We start from the raw sequence: 18,082 nt of genomic DNA, 5'->3' as shown, positions 1-18,082 counted from the left end.
ATTTGTGACCATTGTTATGTTTTGATAAATTTGACATATAGACTAGATCCATTTGCCATTGTGAGTCTATGTCAGTTGCATATACGTGGTTTCTTTTAAAGTTATTCCTGAGAGGTTTATGTAAGGTATAGGCGTCTTGTTCCCATAACCATTCTGAAACAACCACATCATTAGCCTTCACTTCTGCCTCCGCGAGTCCTCTTTGAAAACCCTTCTTACCCGCCAAACCCCCAATCTTGGCTGGGTTGTAGTATAGTTCCTGCATTTGGGGAGCTTGCCGAGTCATTGTCAAATAACAACACACACCAACACTATGTGCAAAGTTTTTATACAAGGTTTTTTATTCAACTTCAGGAGAGCAGATACCCCTTTTTAGACATTTGAGAAAAGTATAACATACACAACAATTTTTTCTACGGTCCAGACAAAAATAAATCAGATGATTGGTTACTTGATCTATATCAACAAATACCTGTTTCTTTATCTTGTAGGCACACACCTCAGTTACATGTGTAAATAAAACAACAATATGCCCTATTTTAAAAGTAAACAGAGGTGTATTAAACATGCTCAGTAAAAGGTCATACAGATGTTGATGAAATGGCCTAATATCATTCTTGGCCCCCTTGAGCGCTTCATCCCAGTGTTCATACCCCCAGTCTTACAGCAGCCATTAACTTTTCCAGGTTTGAAAGTTGGTCCTCATCGATGGTTAAATCTGTAGAGAAAAGGCTCGCATTGGCTACTTTTTTGTCAAGCACATGGTGTAATAGAGCTCTCAGGTTAGCTGCAGAGTGTTGATGACAGAACCAGTTGCAGAAGCAGTCCAGAACATTCCCCATATTCAAAGTCCCTTAGTTCAGGTCAGAGTCTGACCGTTCCCAGCTTTAACTTCTTTACGGAAGAAATAAGCTTTTAGCTTGCCCGCGGTTTTTCAACTCGGCTCATCCAGGTCGTTGAGCAGCTGACCAAGTTTCTCTATTGTAAACGGCTCCTTTTTCAGCTCCAGCAAAATCTCATCTATGATTTTCTGGACTTGCAACGGGGTGGGAGTAAGACAGCGCCTTGATTAGCACAGGTTTCAGCCACGGTTTGTTCAGTCTTCTGTAAAACACGTTGAAATAGAACTGGAAATAGTAGCGGTCTGGTTCAAACAAACATCTGTGTCTCAACTGACTGGGGTGATTCACTTCACAAGCCAGACAGACTTCTTTCAGAGCTCGGTCGATGAGATCACTCAGAATATACACCAGGGTGCTTTTAACCACTCTGCTTACTTGGTCACGTACCCCGGGCATAAATCCAGCATCTTCATCACGCCCCCGGGACAGTTCGAAGCTCATTGGGTAGCCTGGTGGTTTGTGGGGTGTTTCTACATCCATTGGACCGACCCCCTCCTGATACGCACAGACGGTAGACAGTTCAGCAAAATCGAGGCCCTCCAGGAGCTCCAGAGGCTGGGGCTCACCGAGACTCATTTGGACATCCATCGCACAGCATGCTGTTTCGTCCTGAGGGACCAGGGGTTGAGGTCTTGGAGGGTAGCCGCAGTCAGAGGGTTCCGGAGTGTATACAAAATCTTGGGAATAGAACCAGGGGAGATCCCGGGTTTGAAGAGGTCTGTAGAGCCTGTCGACGTCCACAGCTTTCGGGTAAGACATTCTCTTTAATTTTAAACCATGAATGAAGTGTTGCGCCTTTTATCCTATCTCTTCACTACGTCACGACAGACCACCCTCTTAGAAGAGAGTAGCCCCTGAGCCACCAGACCCCCCTCCAAACCCCCACAGGTCGTCTGTTTTATCATCGTCGTCGTCCTTCAAGGGGGATATATAATCCATAATCCAGCATATTCTCCTTCTAACAGAATCTAGTTCCGAACATTTGATCAAAGCAAAAAGCTCCACTCCAACATAGCTGGGGTCCATATTAAAGCGGTAACCCCGTTGAGCCCCCCAGAACAGCACCCAGGTGCGCTCAATCTCCAAATTGGTGAGTACAGGAACCCTTGCCTGGGCTTGCTTCTTGCAGGGTTTCACGTTGATGTCGCTGGACATGTTGAAGAAGCTGGATGTTTCAGATGCTGAGAATTAAAGAGGTATTGCCTAAAAGCAGCGCGGGTTCTTAAATAGAGAGGAGAGTTTCGGGGGCAGTGCCTTCAGAGGGGGTGGGGGTATATATGGGTGGCCTTGTTGTTCAGGGTTTTAGGGGTGGCCTTGTTGTTCAGGGTTTTATGGGTGTACACTTTCTGCCGGATATGACGTAGGAATAATTAAGGAAATAACTCTACCTAAAATCACGCCCCCCAATTATGATGTAGGAATATTAATAAGGTTAGGTCATACGTCATAACAAAATAGGCCAAGCCCATAGGACCCTACTATCTACTTACTTTATTCTCTATTCAATAAAAATACACACCTGACAAAACTGGCAGGGCGAGAAGTCTGTGCTTGATGTTCCAATGCAGATGTAGGGTGAATTTATCTAAAATAGAAAATTAATAAATCAGCTAAAACTAACTAAATCATAAGAAAAATAAACTGCACAAGAATAACCCTACTAGTAAAACCCTAAAATTATCTAATAGCATACAGAAATATCCCCCTTAAACACTTAGGTACAGCAATTATTCAAACAGATGTAGGAGAAAGAAACAGAACATCTTTATCTAATCCAGTATCCAGCTCCTCTCCAAAGACTGCTGTCCATCAGGGGCATCAACCCCCCTATATTTTCTCTCAGTGCCACTAAAAATAATATGATTACTGAAGCATTGAACCATTTGAAGCATTTGTAAATATCAGAAAGAGAGAAAATAGAACATTTATTGAAATACTCCCTGAAATATGAGCCATAGTTTATGGATCTCCTATCCCAAGAAAATAGTTTTATCAAGGGATTTTTGTAAAATATTTCCCTTCCATTATATTCTTTCTGCCTTGAAAACTGTGTGTCCTTGCTGACAATCAAAATGACATGCTGGCCTGTTTGATTTAATTAATAATTTCTGTGACATTGTGCTTCTCTGCACCAGGCAGTGCTCTTGAAAGCAATCTCACTGATAACAACACTTTTTAAGGGAAGAGACTCAAAAGCCTGTTTCCCATTGGCCCCTCTCCAATTCATTTTCATGGCCAGGGTATTTGTAAAGAGTTTTGAGAGGATTCTCCACACATTCTCCTTGGTAGTCATCCCTCCAGACAGTCCCAAATATATGGTCTGAAAAACAAAAACTTGAATATTATGAATATAGTAATACCAATTTGAAGAAACCTTGTGAATGGTACTCTGGGTCAGATTGTGGCTTGATTACTTTTCAGCAATACATGTTGTCATTCCAGGTTCTTTTTTAAGCCTTGATCTGAAAGTTGGCCCTCAACTCTCCTCAAGTCTTCCAGCGAGGACATTGGAAGTCGAAGGTTGGTCAAATCTGGAACTTCATCCAGAGTTGATCTGTTCGCCTGGAGCTTTTGCAGCTGCAGCAAAATCTGAGGTTAAGATCTCACGAAGAATTGTTGCAAAAATACAAAACAGAACGCAGTTGTTTTTAATCCTTCACCCTCCCTCACATTATAGATCAGTGGTGGCCAACTTTGATGTTGGTGGGAGACACAATATATACCTTATATGTAACACTTACGATCACATAGCTACTGCTGTTGAATGTTTGGCTCAATCCTTGTTTGCCTATTGGAAGTCCCAGGTGTCTCTCTTCTGTCCTCTGGAGGTCTAATGACTGGTGCAGATGGCAAACCCTTAGAGGTGATTGGCTGGCCCTTGCGTCATCATCCTCACTTTCTGTGTCACTGAACATTTGCGTATTTCTGCCCCTGATGTTAAAAAGGTTATTGAACTCATAAAGATGACCAGTGAAGTAAACATATGTTGGATATTTAGCCCATCCACTGAAATGTTTTTTAATCATATCTGTTAGCTGATATACCTTCATTTTCTCTTCATTTATGCAGGATGGTCATTGATCAGATTGAACCACAGCCATATGAAGTTTACGGCAAGCCTCTTCATATGTGTCTGTCAGGGAATATTAATGTATTGTTTAGAACGCAGATCATATTGTTGTCTCAGGAGGTTGATGTCACTTATAAGTAGTTGACTGCAAATACAACATTAACTCACCTCTAGTGTACCTGATGTTCACATCAAACAAACCCCATGTTTCGTCAGGTGCTTCTTGACGTTTCACTGCCCTTGTGCAGTGTTCTGTGGATGAATAAGGCGGCCAGTACCTCATGCCATCCCGGACCCATGATGAAGGCAAAACTTCAGTCTGCTTTTTCTCCAGGGATATAAAGTCCATAATGTGAAACATGCTGTGTAAATTGAGAATGAATATGCATAATTATTAGTATTGAAAGTAAGACTCTCCAAAGAGGACTAGCTCTGCTGACAAGCCAAATGCAGGATGATTGTTGATTGTAACCACTGACCCTCACTGATTCTGAAAATTTAGCCCACTAGATTGTGTATGTGGTTCATGGTTATTTTTTTAGACACGTTTTACTTTTCCATGCTTGTTGGTGACTTATGTATGAGCACAGGTTTATAGTGTATATGTAGATTACTTACTATTTCAATATGATATGAATGACTTTAGACACAAATTCATGCACCTTTTAAAGACACATTTGTATTTAGAATAGTTAAAATACTCATATATTTCACACTTTATACAATGATTTACATACTGATGTTACAAAAAGAAATCTCAGTTCTGGCATCCAACAAGTTTTATATATTATTTTTGTAAAATACAATCAAGTATCTGGCAATATCTATTGGATTACGGATTTCATCTGTTAACCTTCAACCAAATGAAGAAGTGGCATAAACACAAATTTGTGTTTAAATGTCAAGAGGACATATTTTAGAAGGCTTTCATCCCTGTCCAGTTGCAGAACTATTTGTGTTAGCAAAGCCAAATGATTAAATAAATCATAATTTATTGGTGCTTATTACTGTTAGCTAATAAATGGCGCTTGTAGAACTTTTGTATTACAGGAACCTTAATCACCTTAGCTGAATAGTTGTCTGGCTGCAGGAGGAAGAGCTGGGACTTCTGTTGAAATTATTAGTAGTTGGCAGGCTAGAGAAACAGATTTGACAGATAGATTTTTAGGTGTCAAAGTGAATACATTAGCACTAACAGGGTTCTAAATTAACTTTTTTGATCACCAGCCAATGTGGCTGGTAACTTTTTAAAGTTACCAGCCAATCAGAATTTCCACTAGCCAAATTTTTTTCCGGTGAAAATAAAGAGAAATTATGAGTGCCACTGAATGCATTTGATCATTTTATTAACATTGTTGGCATGAAAAACACAACAAAATATACACAGAAAGTGCAAACATTTAATTTCAAGTTTGGGATATATCTATCATTTAAATCACATGTCTTCAGAACTCTTCTTCTTCAGAGGTGCCATCAGAATCTGAGCCACCCTCTGTTCCTTTTGTTCCATGTTTGCGCACAAAGTCAGGCCTGCGTGTGCGCAAACTGTCAGCATGCCAGATGTCAATGGCTTTGGTTGGATCATAGTCTTTGATGTCAGGTGAGCACAACTGGGTTTTAAGGAGGTCAGAGAGGGTCTCACCTTTTAGGCGTGAGCGCCAGTCACTCTTTACCTGCTTCATAACTCTGAACCCCCTTTCGCAGTCAGCTGTAGTCGCAGGGATGGTGAGGAGAGCATCAAAAAGATCAAGGACATCAGGACACCGATGGCGCAGCATTCTGTTCACAGTAGGCCAGGTCTTCTCAAAGGTTCCTGTAGCAGGGTAAGACAGACAATATGCATTATGCACTTGCAAACAATTATACATTTTCAAATGCAACTTTATTTATTAAAAGATGCCATCAAATTTTGATTGTGCCTTTAACAAATGACATTTACTCTGATTCCTGATAAACAAAATAAAACTGTCTCACAATATTAGCCATTTCTATAGAGCTTGGGAACATTTCAAGCACTTGTTTAATGCTACTGATAACTGATAAGGTACATCAGTATGAGATTTTTCTTCTCAAACATTCTCCAAGTACCTTGGCTGAATCCTGCTGTGTACAGTTCAGTCTTGAGAATTGTCCATTGATCAGGGATCAACTCCACATCCACTCCAGCAGACAGTAAAAGAGGTCGGAAGTGACTAATGATTTTGTTTACCTCTTCATCACCAAAATCTGAGAACAAAAGGGAAAACATTAATATAAAGTTAAGCAGTTGTCTTAAAACATCAAATGTAATGAACAAATCTTAATGCATTTTAATTGCTAACCTGAACTCATGTCTGCCTCTGGCCAGCACTTGAAATTGGTCAGCCGCATAGCCTGCAGGACATCACTGTTCACATCACTAAATCTAGCAGTGATGCACCGGAACAGGGAATCGATTAGCACGTTCTTTGCCTTGTCATGCTGGTCGGCATCAGTAGGCTTCAGGAGGACTCCCTCATAGGTGTCTGTGTCCAGCACTGCTCTCAGCTTAGGCCCAGGTCTACAGTTGTGCAGAGATAGATGGATGGGCGTCTTTTTATTTATTTTTATTTATACTGAGGTAAAAACACACCAACGCAACCTAAAATCAAATCATAAATTGTAGGATATATGATACATACCTTGACTTGTACTTTTCTATGACAGCCTGAGTGGAGGAAAGGCAGCTCTGAGCTTCAGCCAGGGTTGACACTGACCTCTGCAGTGACTTGGAGAGGTTGCTCAGTTGATAGATGATGTCATGGAGAAGACAGCAAAAACTGAGAACTCCACCATCCTTGCCTATGTTAAGGAACCCCTTGGCTTTGGCCCTCAGAACAGCATTGATGTTCGTGGCCTCCTGGGACTACAAACAAAACAACTGCATTATCAGACAGCATTTAAAACTGATGAAGAGAAAAAGAAAGCAAACATTAAATAATCTATCTACACTGCTTGTTTTTGTAGGCTATAAATTAACATACCTTCTCCTCTAAGTGGCATACAATGCCAGCATATCCCCTGAGAAAATGGTCAAGAGCTTTGAAGAGATGTGGTAGCCACCGGGTTCCACCTACTCTGGTTGGCATCAAAGCCTTCATGTGGAGCTCCCTGAAGTGTTGCTTTAGGCTGGCCTTGTTCACTCCACTCTTATGATATAAGGTGTAGAGTCCACTCAACAGGTCCTCAACTTTCCAGGCCATCACATTTTTCCTTATTCCATCTGAAAAGGCAAGCTCTAGCTTATGGGCCATGCATTGGATCCCCAGCACATTTGGTCTGTCTGCACGCAGTTTTGTAACTACACCATTGTTTACTCCTGTCATTACAGATGCTCCATCTGTGGTGATTGCCACTAGCTTGTTCTTCCAATCAGTGCTGACACCACTTTCCATTGTACTGCACACTGCTTCAGCTATATTTGTAGCATCTGGCTTTGAGACAGCTTTTACCCCGACAAAATCAACTTTGACCTTCCCCTCACTGGCACTCCTGATGTAGACCATTTCTTCTTCCATCACTGCATTGTCAAGGGATCCATCTGACATGACCGAGATGAACTTGCCATCTGATAATCTTGCCCTCATCTTTCTTCTCTCATCCTCTGCTATGTAGTGTATGAACTCTTTTGCCTGGTAGTAATTTGTGTATGTCTCTACTATCTTCAAGCCTTTCTTCCTGTCCACCCTGAAATTAATTTTTGTGTAAATGAAGCCACTGTTAGCGGCTACAACACATTACATTTCAGTGAGATTTTTTTTTTTTTTAAACCCCCAAACGTAAAGTTTCATCTGTTTCTATGGAAGCACCCTGAATCCTATTAAATGCACTGTTTCTAAAACATGTAAATAGTAATGTTAATTCACTTACTCACACATCCATGCGAAGTCGGTGAAAGGCCTGTCCTTTTTTCCGATGGCGTGGGCATTTCGAAAAAGTAGCTGCATCTTCTTCAACTCAGACGTCTTCAATAAAGCGAGGCTTCTCCCAGCAAGGCTCTCTTCAATACGACCTGTCTTGGCAGTTTTAATCCTAAGGCTCTCCTAATGACTTCGGGAACTCTCATGGTCCTTTACTGCCTCAACTTTAAAATTATTAGTTCCCACCACAAAATTGTTCGTTTTGTTTTTTTCTTTCGCGTAGATTCGGCAATCCTGACAAAACATGACGACATTTTCATGATCAAACACAAGCCATTCATGACCCGTCAGCCATTTGGCATTCAATTTTATTTTCTTCGTTTCTCTGTCCTCATCCCCTGGCTCGTTCCTCTTCTCGCCCCCAGAAGTCTGTCCCAACCACCGCCGCATTTAGTTTAATCTTAACTTTTTACTTTACTTTACTAGCTAACTCCCTCCTCTTTAAGTCTATGCTCCCTGCTCTGGCTCCGTTCGCTCTTATTCTTCCTTGTGTTTTCTGGTGGACGCTCCGTTCGTTTCCATGGTTTCTCGCGCTGGTTTCACTGCAAACTGTGCGCAGCCAAGGGGCGTATGAAACGTCATCACGTAGCATTACGGCACAGTGTTCATGGGAAATGTAGGAAGTACTGCCAGGAGGATAAATGACCGAGAACAGAGACTTTTGTATCATGCATGTAATGCCTCATGCATCACCGGCCAAACTGGCTTGTAAGTTTTTATTAACACCCGCCAAAATGAATTTTAACCCGCATTTGTTAATTTAGAACCCTGAGCACTAACATTCAAAAACGTGTAATTTATATGGAACACTCACCTTGATTAATCAGAAGTAAATGTACTAATAACATCAGTCAGTGAATATCGTATTTTAGGCTACATTATATCTTGCAATTGTGTTTTTTATTACACAAATGAGCTAAAAATTCAATTCTGCTTTTGATGAAACTTTGTACTCTCCATTATGATTACATTGGTTACGTTTGCGACGTTTCTGACTGTGGCTAGCTAGCGTTAGCTGCACTTTTCGCCACAAAAACTTAAATATTCCAGAAAGTAATAGCAACGCTTTCGGGATCGAGACACACATTTTGATACCTTTCATGTCTACGTTGTGCAAAATCTGAGGGACGAGTTAAGGTGGGAATAATAATAATAATAAAAATATATATGTGACATAACAATAGTGCTGAGAGCAAGCACACCTAATAATCATAATAATCGTATCTGTTGTCGCATTGTTAGCCTAACTAATAAATGGTGCTGGTAGAACTGTTGTATAAAAGCAATATCACACCCATGCTGATATTCAGAAATGCACTCTCTCTCGTGTGATATTGCTTAAGTAGTCATTTTATGTACTAGTGCTATTGCTATCCTTAAAAGTCCTTTTAACTTTTGACCATACCTGCCTGCTCACACTGGTAACTTCAGGAGCAGTAAAATAATGTTTTAACGTTATTTTTCTGCAGAATATTAGAAAAGTGATCTGGTTAGGCTGTCCAAATAGGATAAGAAATAGCCTATTATTTGCCGTTGAAGTCTAACATTATCACCTAAAACACAATCACAGAAACAGCTACAGTAGCCTATTGTAACTGATTTCCCAATCATTTTATGTGACCTTTTTGCAAACGATACTACAAACAAAGTAGGCCTAGGCTATAATAGATTACCTTTAACGTTAGGTTGTCACAAAATAACAACAACTAGCTAACTAACTATTTGTTTCCATTTTAACAAAAGGGGTGTCTATACCTATGGTCTTGATGGTTGAGCTCTATGTGACAGTTTATGACAGTTGAATAACAAGCGCCTCATTAACTCATTCGCTGGTAGATGGGTCGAAGTAAGTTCATTAGCTGCTCGAGTGCTCGAGTGCTCGAATGGATACTATCAATGGTTGAAATACTCAACGAGCATACCACTGCATATGACTTTCATAGCTGAAATCTAAATTTAGTTTGCCTTCTATATCAAGTGTATTTGAACTAACATTTTATGGGAAAATAAATAAATACATGTTAATTATAAAGCAGCGTGGAATCATCTGCCAGAGAGTAATATATTTGGGTCAGATAACTCACACCAGAATCGGTCTAGCCGAATGACGTGGGCCGAGTCTGAATCTCAGCCAATTGTCCCGACTCTCAGCCGGAATCGGCACAGATCCACCGTGCTAGCTGGGAAGTTAATGAAGTTAAGTTAAGCAGTTCCTTTTTCATTGCTTTTCCAGGTTGAGCTGAATGGGGTTGAGAGGTGTAAGATGGATGCTGAGGTGCATCAGTGCTAATCTTCGGTAAATCTCTAATCTAGTTATAGCATCTTGTTGAAATATAAATATATACAGGTTTATATATTGTTATGTTACTAGATATGTGAACATATTACACGTTTTAGGTATTTTATCATGACGGATGCCTTGAGTTTAAAGAAGCAACCTGATGTCTCCTTGTGGTTAATACAAATTAATCCAAATGATATGAAATTCACATTGGTGTTTTACATTTGTATGTATATGTAAAATACTGACATTTTTTTCAAGAGTATTTTTGTGTTAGTGCCCTTTTCCTATTAAAGCTAATCCAGGAACAGTTGTAAAAGTGAACTATAGTGTAAATCACTGATTTATTTGAGAAAGTAAATGCATGCACACATGCAATACAGTGGGTTTAATATATTTATTTTGTATTTTGTCTTTGTACAGCTGTAAGCCCACTGCCATATTGTCTAGTATTACCCCGTATTATTTATTAATATTGTGTATTATCTTATATTTTGTATTATTTTGTATTGTTTCATGTACATTCTAGTGAATCCATTTCATGCTAATTGAGCATGTCAGTTGCACATCCTTTCCTAGCAACATATACAAAAAATAAAAGAACCCCAAAGAAGTTAGTGTGTCCTGTGTAGTGCATAATTTCCACAGGCTACATTATTATTATTAGACTCCAATCGATATGTGTAGGCGTGTTACCAGCCAAAACATGTCGTTCTTTAAAATTCATATTTCCCACCTTATGCTATAAATTAAACCGCATATAAAATACTCCAGTCTGTCTTGTAGGGGTGTACGCAAAAGTCATGGTTCTGTACATACCTCAGATTTTAAGTCTCGGTTCGGTACGATTTTGGTACAGTGGAAAAAAAGACATGCAAAACATAACATTTCTTTTTATTTATTATTAAGTTATAAACTTGTAAACAGTGGCTAATTCCCTAAAAAAAGGAAGGCACATAAAGTTTTTTTTCTTAAATAAAAACATAGCTAGGTCTAGGTATTATTTAAAATGTCAGTCAATATTGCTGCAACCTACTAACAAAACTTAAAGTGCATCTGAAGATTCTCAAATAAACTTTCAACATTTCAAACCTGTATTGTAACGTGTGTTTAAAACCTGCATTCTCTACAACGGAGTATGATTCCAGATCCATTGCGATAAAATCACTTATGGCTTTAGTTACTGCTTTTGCCTGGTCTGAATTAGCAGGGAGAGGTTGCTTAAATGCCACGGGTAGCAGGGTTTGCACTGCACTCTGTTTTCTCCTTGTTCCAGTGATATTCACATGTGGATGATGCCGTCTCGAATGAGTAATCATGTTCGACGACTGCCAGCGACATACCTGATTTCAGTATAACAATGCTGGCACACTGGAAACTGGAAAACCATAATTTTCCTAAATGGGAGACCTGAAGGAAACGGGAGGGTCATCAAGATCTGACTTGATGTTTGCGTTCGACATATTTATTTACGAGGCTGCATCACATGTGCTCGGCTACTTCAATTGTACGGTGTCCATTTTAGGACATCCTCACGCATCAGTCGTCCTCGAGTCAAGTATCAAGCATCACCCACTCAAATCTCTGTTATCAGGATCATTACTCACCCCTCCCTCAGTCAATCGTCTTTGCTCCTCCTCAGCCTCAGTGCTCCGATATCAAGTCTCCTGCTCAGGCATCAGGCATCAATTATCCCACATCAGGCATCAGTTATCACGTATCAGGTATCAGGTATCAGGTACCACGCATCAGCTATCAGGCATCAGGTCTGCTCCTCAAGATCAGATGTTTGTCATTTATTCTTTTAAATGTCGTTAACCTGGCAAAGGAGGAAGTTAGCATGTGTGATTTAGCAGCATCAAGTGTTGTGGTAAATTAGCTAGTCTATCACAACACTAGCTTGCTGTTTTTTCAGAAAGTGTGCCAATTTAAAAAAAGTTGTCTTGTTCTGGTGTTCTCCCATTTCCCATTAGAGGTGTCTCGCTAGTTTAAGTCATTAGCTAACAAAAATACTTAATCACTCAAACAAAATATTTTAGCAGGGTTTTAGCAGACATGGATAATATTTTCAGTTCTCCCAAAATTGGGGCATGTATTACTAAGTATTAATTTATTTGGAAATTATTTGTGATAGAGACATGCGTTTTTTTAGCTGTGTAGCTCAGATTCTGTTGAAAAGCAACATGTGCGGGTTGTTTACATTGCGTCTTTCCTGGTGTCTGTAATCCAGTGTGCAACTGCAGAACATCGAGATGGTATCTCCGAGTGGAGACAATATGTACTCTATTTGGTTTTAAAACAGCCAGTTAATGCTGTTGTTCCTGGTGTGAGCAAGCAAGAACAAAGCTAGCACTCACATTCAATTGGTTTGCAAAATGGAGAATAGGCAGAATGAAATAGACTTTTTTTTCTAAAAGTTATGCTAAAAAGAGACAAAACACTAAGAGCATCAACAACATCGATAACAACAAAAATAACATTGCAGAGTCTTTAGCAGAGAGCAGTACTAGGTAAGTACTAGGTAAGACTCAGACATGGGTTTTTTTCAAAGCTGCCACCCTACAGAATGTTTTTTAATGTGCTGCTGATATTTAGATGTTGCTATGTGAAGCTGGTAAGAGAAATAGGATCAAGTGTAGCCATTGTCAATACATTTATACCCATCATTATTGTTCTATTTGCAAGCAAGCTATTCAGACACATCTTTTTGTTAGTAGACGGCAGGTTTTGGATTGGCTATAATTGAGTGCATAAAAGGGAGAAGTTAGCCTATAGTGTTGTGTATGATAGAAGTGAAAGATACCTTGTTTGTGTTGTGATTTACTCTGTGCTCTGTGTGCTGATGTGTTCATGTGTTTTTTGTTTATTCAGTGTTGTAAACAGACATATTATGCTCTTCTCGCAGACAAGTTTGTGTAGTAGTAGTAGTAGTAGGCTAATCTGTATTTTCTCATCGTTATGTGACCATGATTCGTATGTGTGTGGTTGGTGTATGTGTATGATATGACTATCTATTCTTTAGCTCCTCCCTGCAAAATACATAAACAAATTGATAATTAAAAATGGTGTCATGATTTTACTTTCAGCAGCACCCCCTGCTGAAAAAATCTTTCCACGCACAAGATCATCAACGATAATCAGATATCCTGTGGCATTAAAATGTTACTCCTCTCAAAACAAAGGGCAGTGATGTGTGCCACTAAAAAACATCCAACACATGACATCGCTACCACCAAGCCTGCATTCTTGACACCCGATAGGATGGATCCATGGACTCCTGCAGTTTTTTCCAAAATTCTTGTCCTCCCATCAGCGAGAAACAGCATTAACCCGGGATTCATCAATCCAAGTGATGTTCTTCCAATCCTCCATTGTCCAGTGCTTCTGTTCTTTAGCCCACTGCAACTGCAGTTTTTTGTTATTGCTGACCACAGTGGGTTGTCAGCCCCATCTGTGACAAGTTGTGCGTTCTGATACACCTCTTTTGGCATCACTATTGTACTCAACTGTTATCTGACTGACTGTAGCCATCTGTTACTCTGCACAAGTCATGTCAGCTTCTGTTGGCTTCTTTCATCAACAAGCTTTTTCTGACCATAGGACCTCCATTGGTTGGTTGTTTTTTGGGTGATGGACCATTTTTGATTCACCCGTGTCGTCCATGAAAACACCAAGGCTGCTGTTTCAGACATACTCTTGCTGGGCATTTGACACTAACTACCATGTCCTGTTCAAAGTCGCTTCACATTAGAACCGCCAAGATTTCAGCCTATATATAACTGCCACTCCCCCAAAATGTGTGGCTGCTTTATAAAACAGCTTTGAGATGAAAATTAAAAACAAAATGTTGGATAAAACTTAATATTTTTATTTACGAACATTACCCATTACATTTTCATGAAATTGGTATGCACCTATCTTAGCAGACATATACAATTATAAAACATATATATATATGTGTGGTGCTACATTTTATCTTTGTTTTTAATAAATTTGAGAATTTATATCTTTGGAATTGGTGTCTGTGTCCAATTATTGCAGAAATTGAGATCTACAAGATTCTAGAATTCTTGATAAGGTGATACTTAAATTCACTTCTTTATCTGAAATGTATAAGTGTACCTTACGCTACATATGCTATATTTATGCTATATATATATATTGGACACAGACACCAATTCCAAAGATATAAATTCTCAAATTTATTAAAAACAAAGATAAAATGTAGCACCACACTAGTTATAAAAAAAGGGAAAAACTAATTAAAATTCACTCAAGATCAACAAATCAAAGACAAATCACTTCCATTACCAAATCAAAGACCATGGAATCGCATATGATAACATACAAAACGTTACACAAAATTACAAACACATTGACTACAATACCGGTTAGTAAGACGAAGGTGAGTCTCTCATTAGTATTGTTAGACGGACATTAAATAACTAATGCAGGTTAGTATTTAACTCAAATAACTTCTCGTTACATATATCAGTCTCATTTACGTTTGGGTGCTGAGAAAGAAAATATAATTTCTTGTTACCACAATTCTCCCTAATTGATTACTGTTCAATGATTAAGGATAGGCAGAGCCACCTATAATCTAGTGTCTATTAACGTGTGTCAATTTCAGACTAAACAGTTAAACAGGAATGAGAAGATATTTCTCGGCGTTGACAGATTTTATTGCTAAAATTGTAAAACAAAACAGTTTAATGCAGCACTAAAATACTAAATGATATTACCCATTCTAAAGTTTATGACTCACAGAATAACATTTCTAATTGATTTCTCAAAATGTCTTGAATGATAAACTCCAAACTGTTAAACTGTTAAAGAATTCTTCGTAAGGCTCAATCTCCTTCTCCCAGTTAAATTCTTCTGCTGCTGGCAAAAACAGTTGATTTCCGGTTCCGATTTTGGCAACAGAGCTACAGGTTGTGCTGTGGCAGCGAGTTACAGGTTCAGGTGAGAGAGAGAGAGAGAGAAAGAGATGATGTGCGCTAGCTTTTATGCCCGTTCAGATCAGAGACGATTGGTTCTTGAGTTTGCGAGGTTGGATTTCGTGCCAGCCCCCAGTCTCCTATTGTAGGAGGCTTGATATATGCCTGATGTCAATCCATACCATCTTTTGGAAATGTCGGTTTGCCTGGGTTCGTAGCTCTGTTTCAGGATTTCGGCTCTCGTCCACTTCATAAGTTTTTATTACCTCCAGGCCTTATTCCCCAGACATTTCACAGCAGGGATTCCAAGCCATTTGGCCCATTCTCGGTGCCATCCTCCCAAGACTGCCACTTTGATGTAGAACAGTTCATGGGCCGATGAGCTCAGGAAATCTGATAACTTTGGGGGAGGGGTCTTCTTTAGATCAACGCTCCAGCTAAGGGCTCTGAATGCTCTTATCAAAATAAACCCCTCCTTAACGCTACATATAAAACAAAAATACAACATCTTAGGCAATGTGGAATTTAAAATGTCTCATCACAGATGCGTATGTCAATGCAGAAAATTTGCTTTTCAACACTACAATGAATATACACAGACTTTTCATGACATGCACAGATATGAACAGGTCAGTTTTTGTTGCCTTTAGCAACCTGGCAGTGTCTTTTATTCTGTGTGCCAGTGGGTGCAACACTGGCTAAAGCTTGAGAGTTGTGGTTTTAGTTAATCCCAGGATACACAGATGAAAAAGTAACAAGTTTATTATATAAAATAATAAATACAGGTTAAGCCGGAGCCCTCCTCTCACATGAAGTAAAGGCTATGAGTTGGAGAAGCCTTTTTGCATCTTCAGATAGACAATGGGTTACAGTCTTATCTATTGGAAGTGATTACATCTTATTAACATACAGTTGTACAAAATAGTTTACCACATGCATAATAATTAACATGGGCCTGAGTTTGTTGTTGTTGTTGAAGTGTTTGATGAGATGATTGGTGCTGTTCAAGACATTGTTTTAAGTCCTTAATCAAATAACTGTACCAAACACACAACCTTTATACGGTTTACTGTTTTAGTTAATTTAATAACCTTCAGATGAAATAATCAAAAGACAATAGTTGATTGAATAACATAGACAAAAATGTATTAAGAACTTGTCACCAACCCTACAACCCTACAAAAATGCTAAGATGGTTGAAAAACCTTTTTCAACAAACAAAGGCTTACCTGGGGTGGGGTTGAGGTGCAGTCATCTTGGGATAGTAGGGAGGAAGGTTACAGGGGGTTTTATAAGCCTGAGTCACCTTACTGTTGACATGAGGACCGGGTTAATATTGTTTGAAGTATTATTTCCTTTGTTTATAGTTTAGATTTAGGTTATAATTGAATATCACCTTTTATTATAAGTCTGTATAGGAATCATTATAAGGGATCACGATCAACAGGACCAACACGGGCACCCGGAGCTGGGAGGAAGCTTTATCTAAAGTCCAAAGGAAGATCCACGGCTGGAGCACAAGGACCTTGATGATGACTGGTAAGGTGCTGGTCGTAAAGGCCATCCTCTTCCCTATCCTTCTCTACGTCGGCATGATTTTTCCCCCAGACAAGGACACTGCTAAATTGATAAATATAATTATATTTCGGTTTGTCTGGGGGTGTAAATGGAGAGGCTGAAACGAGTGCAGATGGTGGTAGGGGGGTACCTGACGTTGTGCGGCTCATTAAGGCGTAGGGGCTTGCATAAAGTGAGGGGAAAAAGTATTTGATCCCCTGCTGATTTTGTACGTTTGCCCACTGACAAAGAAATGATCAATCTATATTTTTAATGGTAGGTGTATTTTAACAGTGAGAGACAGAATAACAACAAAAAAATCCAGAAAAATGCATTTCAAAAAAGTTATACATTGATTTCCATGTTAATGAGGGAAATAAGTATTTGATCCCCTATCAATCAGCAAGATTTCTGGCTCCCAGGTATCTTTTATACAGGTAACGAGCTGAGATTAGGAGCACTCTCTTAAAGCGAGTGCTCCTAATCTCAGCTCGTTAGCTGTATAAAAGACACCTGTCCACAGAAGCAATCAATCAATCAGATTCCAAACTCTCCACCATGGCCAAGACCAAAGAGCTGTCCAAGGATGTCAGGGACAAGATTGTAGACCTACACAAGGCTGGAATGGGCTACAAGACCATCGCCAAGCAGCTTGGTGAGAAGGTGACAACAGTTGGTGCGATTATTCGCAAATGGAAGAAACACAAAATAACTATCAATCTCCCTCGGTCTGGGGCTCCATGCAAGATCTCACCTCGTGGAGTTTCAATGATCATGAGAACGGTGAGGAATCAGCCCAGAACTACACGGGAGGATCTTGTTAATGATCTCAAGGCAGCTGGGACCATAGTCACCAAGAAAACAATTGGTAACACACTACGCCGTGAAGGACTGAAATCCTGCAGCGCCCGCAAGGTCCCCCTGCTCAAGAAAGCACATGTACAGGCCCGTCTGAAGTTTGCCAATGAACATCTGAATGATTCAGAGGAGAACTGGGTGAAAGTGTTGTGGTCAGATGAGACCAAAATCAAGCTCTTTGGCATCAACTCAACTCGCCGTGTTTGGAGGAGGAGGAATGACCCCAAGAACACCATCCCCACCGTCAAACATGGAGGTGGAAACATTATGCTTTGGGGGTGTTTTTCTGCTAAGGGGACAGGACAACTGCACCGCATCAAAGGGACGATGGACGGGGCCATGTACCGTCAAATCTTGGGTGAGAACCTCCTTCCCTCAGCCAGGGCATTGAAAATGGGTCGTGGATGGGTATTCCAGCATGACAATGACCCAAAACACACAGCCAAGGCAACAAAGGAGTGGCTCAAGAAGAAGCACATTAAGGTCCTAGAGTGGCCTAGCCAGTCTCCAGACCTTAATCCCATTGAAAATCT

The 18,082-nt window shown here is 39.8% G+C and overlaps 1 long non-coding RNA gene across 5 annotated transcripts; it reads right to left on the bottom strand.

The window, feature by feature from the left end:
• Positions 1 to 344: 344 nt before the first annotated feature.
• On the bottom strand, positions 345 to 8,418 carry LOC136764934 (uncharacterized). 5 transcript variants are annotated; one of them, XR_010821275.1, is made up of 10 exons: positions 7,861 to 8,418; positions 6,633 to 7,213; positions 6,294 to 6,511; positions 6,061 to 6,198; positions 5,646 to 5,785; positions 5,036 to 5,107; positions 4,141 to 4,334; positions 3,947 to 4,035; positions 2,422 to 3,833; positions 345 to 1,579 (listed from the first exon to the last, which is right to left on the bottom strand). It is a non-coding gene; the product is annotated as an uncharacterized LOC136764934 (long non-coding RNA). The 5 variants fall into 5 exon arrangements; XR_010821276.1 differs by having other exon boundaries at positions 345 to 718; XR_010821274.1 differs by having other exon boundaries at positions 345 to 3,222; positions 3,644 to 3,833.
• Positions 8,419 to 18,082: the final 9,664 nt, after the last annotated feature.

Source organism: Amia ocellicauda, chromosome 12 (assembly GCF_036373705.1).
Source record: "Amia ocellicauda isolate fAmiCal2 chromosome 12, fAmiCal2.hap1, whole genome shotgun sequence".
NCBI classification, from domain to species: Eukaryota; Metazoa; Chordata; class Actinopteri; order Amiiformes; family Amiidae; genus Amia; species Amia ocellicauda.
The sequence above is the reverse complement of the archived record's forward strand: the minus strand, read 5'-3'. Positions and strand labels throughout refer to the sequence as shown.